Below are 6,363 nucleotides of genomic sequence, written 5' to 3'. Positions count from 1 at the left end.
GCTTGTCATTAAGGAGGTGCATGCTGCAAAATTCTTCGGAGCACAATGAATAACTATGTCCTTTTGTTCCCATGCTAGAGTAGAACTCAAACGTGACATGGAGATAAATCAGTCATTGAAAGTCCTGTAGCCCAGAAACATCGTTGTCAATGGTGGTCAATCAAATGTCTGTTTTACCAAGACACAACTTTGAACGTCCAGAACACATTTTGTCTGGTCAAGCACTACAACATTCCAATATCAAACCGCTTTGTTTTTCAAGACATTAAACCTGAATGGTACCCCCCACTTCTTTGCCATCAATTAACACATGACAACAGGCGACTACGAATGCGTTGGCTGGGAATCGAACCCAGGTCAACTGCTTGGAAGGCAGCTATGCTAGCCACTATACCACCAACGCACGAAAAGGGCATTCCATAATGACAAAAAATCAGGTGAAGGGAAAATTGAGTTAGTAAATGTCATTGAGTATTAACACGTTCGACATTGATTACAGCAAACTTGATCACTTGGGTTTCATGGTGTAAGGTCAGCACTCTGGGCTCTGAATCCAGTGATCCGAGTTCAAGTCTCAGTGAAACTTTGTCAATAACGAGGTGCTTGGTGCAAAATTCTACAGAGCAGAAGGAATATAACTGTCCTGTTGTTCCCATGCTAGAGTAGAACTCAAATGTGACATGGAGATAAATCAGTCATTGAAAGTCCTGTAGCCCAGAAACATCGTTGTCAATGGTGGTCAATCAAATGTCTGTTTTACCAAGGCACAACTTTGAATGTCCAGAACACATTTTGTCTGGTCAAGCACTACAAAATTCCAATATCAAACCGCTTTGTTTTTCAAGACATTGAATCTAAAATGTACAAAAATGTTACGCAAGGCATCACTTTGTTCGTCCACAATATATTTTTTCTACCCTCGCACTGTGACATTCCAATATCAAAGCGCTTTGTTATTCAAGACATTAAGCCTAAATGGTTCCAAAAGGGGACCCCCACTTCTCTGCCGTGAATTAACACATGACAACAGGCCACTAAGAATGCATTGGCTGGGAATCGAACCCAGGTCAACTGCTTGGAAGGCAGCTATGCTAACCACTATACCACCAACGCACGATAAGGGCATTCCATAATGACAAGAAAATCAGGTGAAGGGAAAATTGAGTCAGCAAATGTCATTGAGTATTAACACGTTCGAACTTGATTACAGCAAACTTGGTCACTTGGGTTTCATGGTGTAAGGTCAGCACTCTGGGCTCTGAATCCAGTGATCCGAGTTCAAGTCTCAGTGGAACTTTGTCATTAAGGAGGTGCATGCTGCAAAATTCTTCTGAGCAGAATGAATATAACTGTCCTGTTGTTCCCATGCTACAGTAGAACTCAAAAGTGACGTGGAGATAAGTCAGTCATTGAAAGTCCTGTAGCCCAGATATGTCGTTGTCAATGGAGGTCAATCAAATGTCTGTTTCACAAGACACAACTTCGAACGTCCAGAACACATTGTGTCTGGTCAAGCACTGCAACATTCCACTCTGGAAGCGCTTTGTTATTCAAGACATTTACCCTAAATGGTACAAACAGGGCAGCCACCACATGACACCAAGCTACTACAATTGCATTGGCTGGGAATCGAACCCAGGTCAACTGCTTGGCAAGCAGCTATGCTTACCACTATACCACCAATGCACACAGAAAGACTCACATAATGGCATAAAATTGAGTGAGGGGAAGATTGAATTGGCAAATATCGTTGAGTATTGACACATTTTCGCTTTGACCTGGAGCTACAAAAGTGATCTTTGGCTTCCATGGTGTAATGGTCAGCACTCTGGACTTTGAATCCAGTGATCCGAGTTCAAGTCTCGGTGGAAGCTTGTCATTAAGGAGGTGCATGCTGCAAAATTCTTCGGAGCACAATGAATAACTATGTCCTTTTGTTCCCATGCTAGAGTAGAACTCAAACGTGACATGGAGATAAATCAGTCATTGAAAGTCCTGTAGCCCAGAAACATCGTTGTCAATGGTGGTCAATCAAATGTCTGTTTTACCAAGACACAACTTTGAACGTCCAGAACACATTTTGTCTGGTCAAGCACTACAAAATTCCAATATCAAACCGCTTTGTTTTTCAAGACATTAAACCTGAATGGTACCAAAAGGGTAGCCCCCACTTCTCTGCCATCAATTAACACATGACAACAGCCGAATGCGTTGGCTGGGAATCGAACCCAGGTCAACTGCTTGGAAGGCAGCTATGCTAGCCACTATACCACCAACGCACGAAAAGGGCATTCCATAATGACAAAAAATCAGGTGAAGGGAAAATTGAGTTAGTAAATGTCAATGCGTTGGCTGGGAATCGAACCCAGGTCAACTGCTTGGAAGGCAGCTATGCTAGCCACTATACCACCAACGCACGATAAGGGCATTCCATAATGACAAGAAAATCAGGTGAAGGGAAAATTGAGTCAGCAAATGTCATTGAGTATTAACACGTTCGACATTGATTACAGCAAACTTGATCACTTGGGTTTCATGGTGTAAGGTCAGCACTCTGGGCTCTGAATCCAGTGATCCGAGTTCAAGTCTCAGTGAAACTTTGTCAATAAGGAGGTGCTTGTTGCAAAATTCTACAATATATTTTTTCTACCCTCGCACTGCGACATTCCAATATCAACCCGCTTTGTTATTCAAGACATTAAGCCTAAATGGTTCCAAAAGGGGAGCCTGTACTTCACTGCCGTCAATTAACACATGACACCAGGCGACTACGAATGCATTGGCTGGGAATCGAACCCAGAGATAAATCAGTCATTGAAAGTCCTGTAGCCCAGAAACATCGTTGTCAATGGTGGTCACAAAAAAATTATATTTCCCAAGGTAAAACTTTGGTTGTCCACAACATGTCTTTGGCCGCACAATGACAGCCAAAAACCAATTCCAAAAAACTTCATCATCAAAGACCTTATTTTTTTTTACAAAATTTACAAGAAGCCAATCCCCAACATACAGGCCATAAATTGACATGTGCCGTCAATGGTATCAAATGAAATGCCGGGAATGAAAACAAAATTTCGTTGAACGGGTATATGCTATCCACTATAACAGCAATGCAAACATAAAGCTTTCTATTATGGTAAAGGGTCCAGTCAACAGAAAAGTTACAAAGCAAACATGATCAAATTGAGCTTTCTGCAACTAATAGATAACCAATATGTTCTGAACCAATTTACCAGGTCTCTGAAGGTTACTTGGTCTGTATTCTGAACATTAAATGTAGTGCTTGAAGGCCTTTCTCAGAGGAATCTTATCTATTAGAACACCATATGTAAAATTCTTCAATCAGATAGGACATTGCAGAATGAAATATCCGTCATGTTATTCCCGTGAAGTGAAATAAGTATAATACGTATTATATATTATATATATTATACAACAGTATAATTTGTAAGGATAAAGAAACAGCCAATAACTCATTTTAGTTGATATGACCAAATAATGAGGTTTAACCCTTTCATTGTGTCTAAATTCTGCATAAAGGCAAAGATTTGACTGGCACAATTGGGATATTCTAGATCAGATGCAGAAATTATTATTATTATTATTATAAATTAACTTTTGCAATCACTTTGCTTACGTATTGGGAGAACGTGATCCTTATTGAGGACATACAGTGTGATATGGATGAGAACTTGTGGCCAAATGCAGAAGACAGGATTAACTTACACTGTGCTTTCATATCTGTAGCTTTCCTAAGATATTAAGTATTGTAAATATGCATGGTTGTGTAGTGCATAACTGGAATTAAAAATATAAATGTATAAATAAGTGTAATTTTTGTTGTCAGGAAATGTTTTATGCTAAATTAATAAAACACAAGATAAGATGACCCCCCCCCCTCCCCCCCCCCGTTTATAAATACATAATTTAATAATAAGAGGTTTTTAAAAACTAAAGTAAGAAAAGAATAGAAATTAGAAGACAACCAAAATAGTGGTAAATCAAGCGCTTTGATTGCCTTAGTGTCTGCTTTAAGATGTACTTGTCCCCCTGTACCACGAGAGGTCATCCTACTAAATCCATTTGTAGAGTACAGAATACTGTTAGTGTGGCACGCCTGTTCTAATTTACCGGACAACAAAAAATCTTCAATAACTATGTTTACCACGTGTTTATTAGATGCACATGTTTCGTAAAAACTTTTTTACAAAACTACAATGTTTCTTAAAACGATTTTAACTTGGCCTAAACATACCCATCAGTAATAAACAACAAGCAAAGTAATCAACTCATCTGAAACTCACCTTATGTGAAACTTTAATTTACACTACAACAAAACATTTCAATTGAAACACCTGAAAGATCGTTACATTTATAAAATAAATAGTATCAAAACGCCGTCATTTCATGTTCACCAAAGGAAGCTTATTAAAAGTGTCTGGTTCCTTATCAGTGTGCGCAACAAGTTGTCAACACACTGGAGTTTTATTTTGAAACATAATCACCGGATATACGGGGTTTCCTCTTTTGTCGAGCTTGACTTCGGGGACTGACTCTCAGCATGGACCGAGTATCTTCCCAACCAGCGCCCAACCTGAAAAGGGATTTGTACGCGAAAGAAAATGGTATTGTTCAATAGTGTCGTCTGCACTTTTTACTTAGAGAAAGGAGAGATGTGCGCCGAAGAGTTCCCAAAAGATATCCAAGCGCAGTTGGCGTAAAACACAAAAAAAGACGGGGAGTGCAGGGGAGTGAATTCAGTCTGAAGTCAACACTGCAATAAGGTAAGAAGATAGCTTTGGCAAAAGCTACAGCAGTCTCACACGCCGCACTTAGTGCTTAGATTTTATCCGGTGTGGGAAGTTTATCCAACGTTACGAGTACGAAAAGGCAGCTCGTGTTTAACTTTTTTTTTTTTTCTTCCCTTCAGTTTTGTGGTTTTATGCAACTTTTTGCAGCTACGTGTTGCAACGCTGCAGCTCCGAACAACGAGCCTCTGAGGTTTGGCAAGAAAAGGCTATTTTTACTCCTCTGTCGGTGTAACTCAACGTCGGCTTGATGCTCTCTACATGCTGTACCCTAGTGAAGTAACTCAGTAGTTAATACTTTATTGAGGGCTTTACTGTCCCTTCTAGATACGACATTCGTTATAGTTTCCCACAGGAGTAACGCACTTACGTGTGTTGTTGCCTACAGCTGTGTATTTTAGAGACTTAAGCTAACATACATAGCCATATAGCTTTCTACGTCTTTCTACGTACGTGAGAGGTGTTTTTTAAAATATATTGCTCTCATTTTCATTTTTTAATATATTATAAACTTCATTCACCTCTGGTCCAGTGAGCAAAATAACCCGTTCAGCATTGGCCACAAGGAACGTTGCTTTTCTTTTTTAAACTGAGTCCTGATGATGATGATGATGATGATGATGATGATGAACCAGATGCCATGCCCTCATATTCCAGGAGTGGCAGCCAGGCTGCTCCCAGCTTCTGACATGGTTCTCCTTCTCTGACTCCAATTATATTAGACTTTTTTGATGATTTCATTTCAGTATCAGCCCTCTGTTTGGTTGAAAATTGTATCCAAAAATTGGAACACACAGGATTGGAAACTTGTGCTTCCATGACAATCTTGTCAGGAAACAGACAGTAGCTGTGGGTGTTTTTGGAATGTGGACAGTAAAAAATAATTGTTAATTCAACAAACACCATCACTTCGAGGGTGTTGTGTATATGAGATGTTGCACTTAATGTTTTTACAGCATCCACCTTGGCCACCGTTTTCTAAGAAAACTGTTATCATTTCAACAGGTTGTGGTCACTCCAGTAGAAGTTCAACAGGGCTGATTCTCTATCCATAAAAAAAAAAAAAAAAAAAAAAAAAAAAAAAAAAGATACAAATCAGATTTATTATGAAATCAAATACGGACAGACTGAGTGGATCGGCACTGTAAGATTATTTTAGGCGCTGCACAGTGAGTGCAGAATGTTGCATGAGAACGTCATCGTGTGTTGTTGAAGCCGGTTATTTCTGACTTATATTTGTGGGACTGTCCAGGGCGGAGAGCCTCAGAGGGCACAGAACTGCTCGTCTTGCTGGTGGCTTGTTACATGTCTTGTTAATACGTTAAACATGTTAAAAACATATCTCACCGATACAAACATTACTCTGTCCTATTTCACGCTTGCTTTTCTTTAGCAGCAACACGTGATATTAACTTTTGGTGTCACCGGCTGAATTTGCAACAAGCTAATGGTCCCTTTGAGTTATCACTAGCCCAAAGATGGTTTCTTATGGTAATGTAACATTTGGGTGAATGGGGACATTGAAAATGGCTTAGAATTGGTTCAATGGATTGTT

The 6,363-nt window shown here is 39.6% G+C and overlaps 6 non-coding genes across 6 annotated transcripts; 1 reads left to right on the top strand and 5 right to left on the bottom strand.

Annotated features, from left to right (window-relative positions):
* Positions 1 to 331: 331 nt before the first annotated feature.
* Positions 332 to 403, bottom strand: trnag-ucc (transfer RNA glycine (anticodon UCC)). The gene has a single exon. It is a non-coding gene; the product is annotated as a tRNA-Gly (tRNA).
* A 638-nt stretch (positions 404 to 1,041) lies between these two features.
* On the bottom strand, positions 1,042 to 1,113 carry trnag-ucc (transfer RNA glycine (anticodon UCC)). The gene has a single exon. It is a non-coding gene; the product is annotated as a tRNA-Gly (tRNA).
* Positions 1,114 to 1,614: 501 nt separating this feature from the next.
* trnag-gcc (transfer RNA glycine (anticodon GCC)) lies at positions 1,615 to 1,686 on the bottom strand. The gene has a single exon. It is a non-coding gene; the product is annotated as a tRNA-Gly (tRNA).
* A 116-nt stretch (positions 1,687 to 1,802) lies between these two features.
* Positions 1,803 to 1,874, top strand: trnaq-uug (transfer RNA glutamine (anticodon UUG)). The gene has a single exon. It is a non-coding gene; the product is annotated as a tRNA-Gln (tRNA).
* A 333-nt stretch (positions 1,875 to 2,207) lies between these two features.
* trnag-ucc (transfer RNA glycine (anticodon UCC)) lies at positions 2,208 to 2,279 on the bottom strand. The gene has a single exon. It is a non-coding gene; the product is annotated as a tRNA-Gly (tRNA).
* A 65-nt stretch (positions 2,280 to 2,344) lies between these two features.
* trnag-ucc (transfer RNA glycine (anticodon UCC)) lies at positions 2,345 to 2,416 on the bottom strand. The gene has a single exon. It is a non-coding gene; the product is annotated as a tRNA-Gly (tRNA).
* Between the last annotated feature and the right edge of the window lie 3,947 nt (positions 2,417 to 6,363).

The sequence above is a fragment of the Anoplopoma fimbria genome, unplaced genomic scaffold (assembly GCF_027596085.1).
Source record: "Anoplopoma fimbria isolate UVic2021 breed Golden Eagle Sablefish unplaced genomic scaffold, Afim_UVic_2022 Un_contig_6737_pilon_pilon, whole genome shotgun sequence".
Classification (NCBI taxonomy): domain Eukaryota; kingdom Metazoa; phylum Chordata; class Actinopteri; order Perciformes; family Anoplopomatidae; genus Anoplopoma; species Anoplopoma fimbria.
The sequence above is the reverse complement of the archived record's forward strand: the minus strand, read 5'-3'. Positions and strand labels throughout refer to the sequence as shown.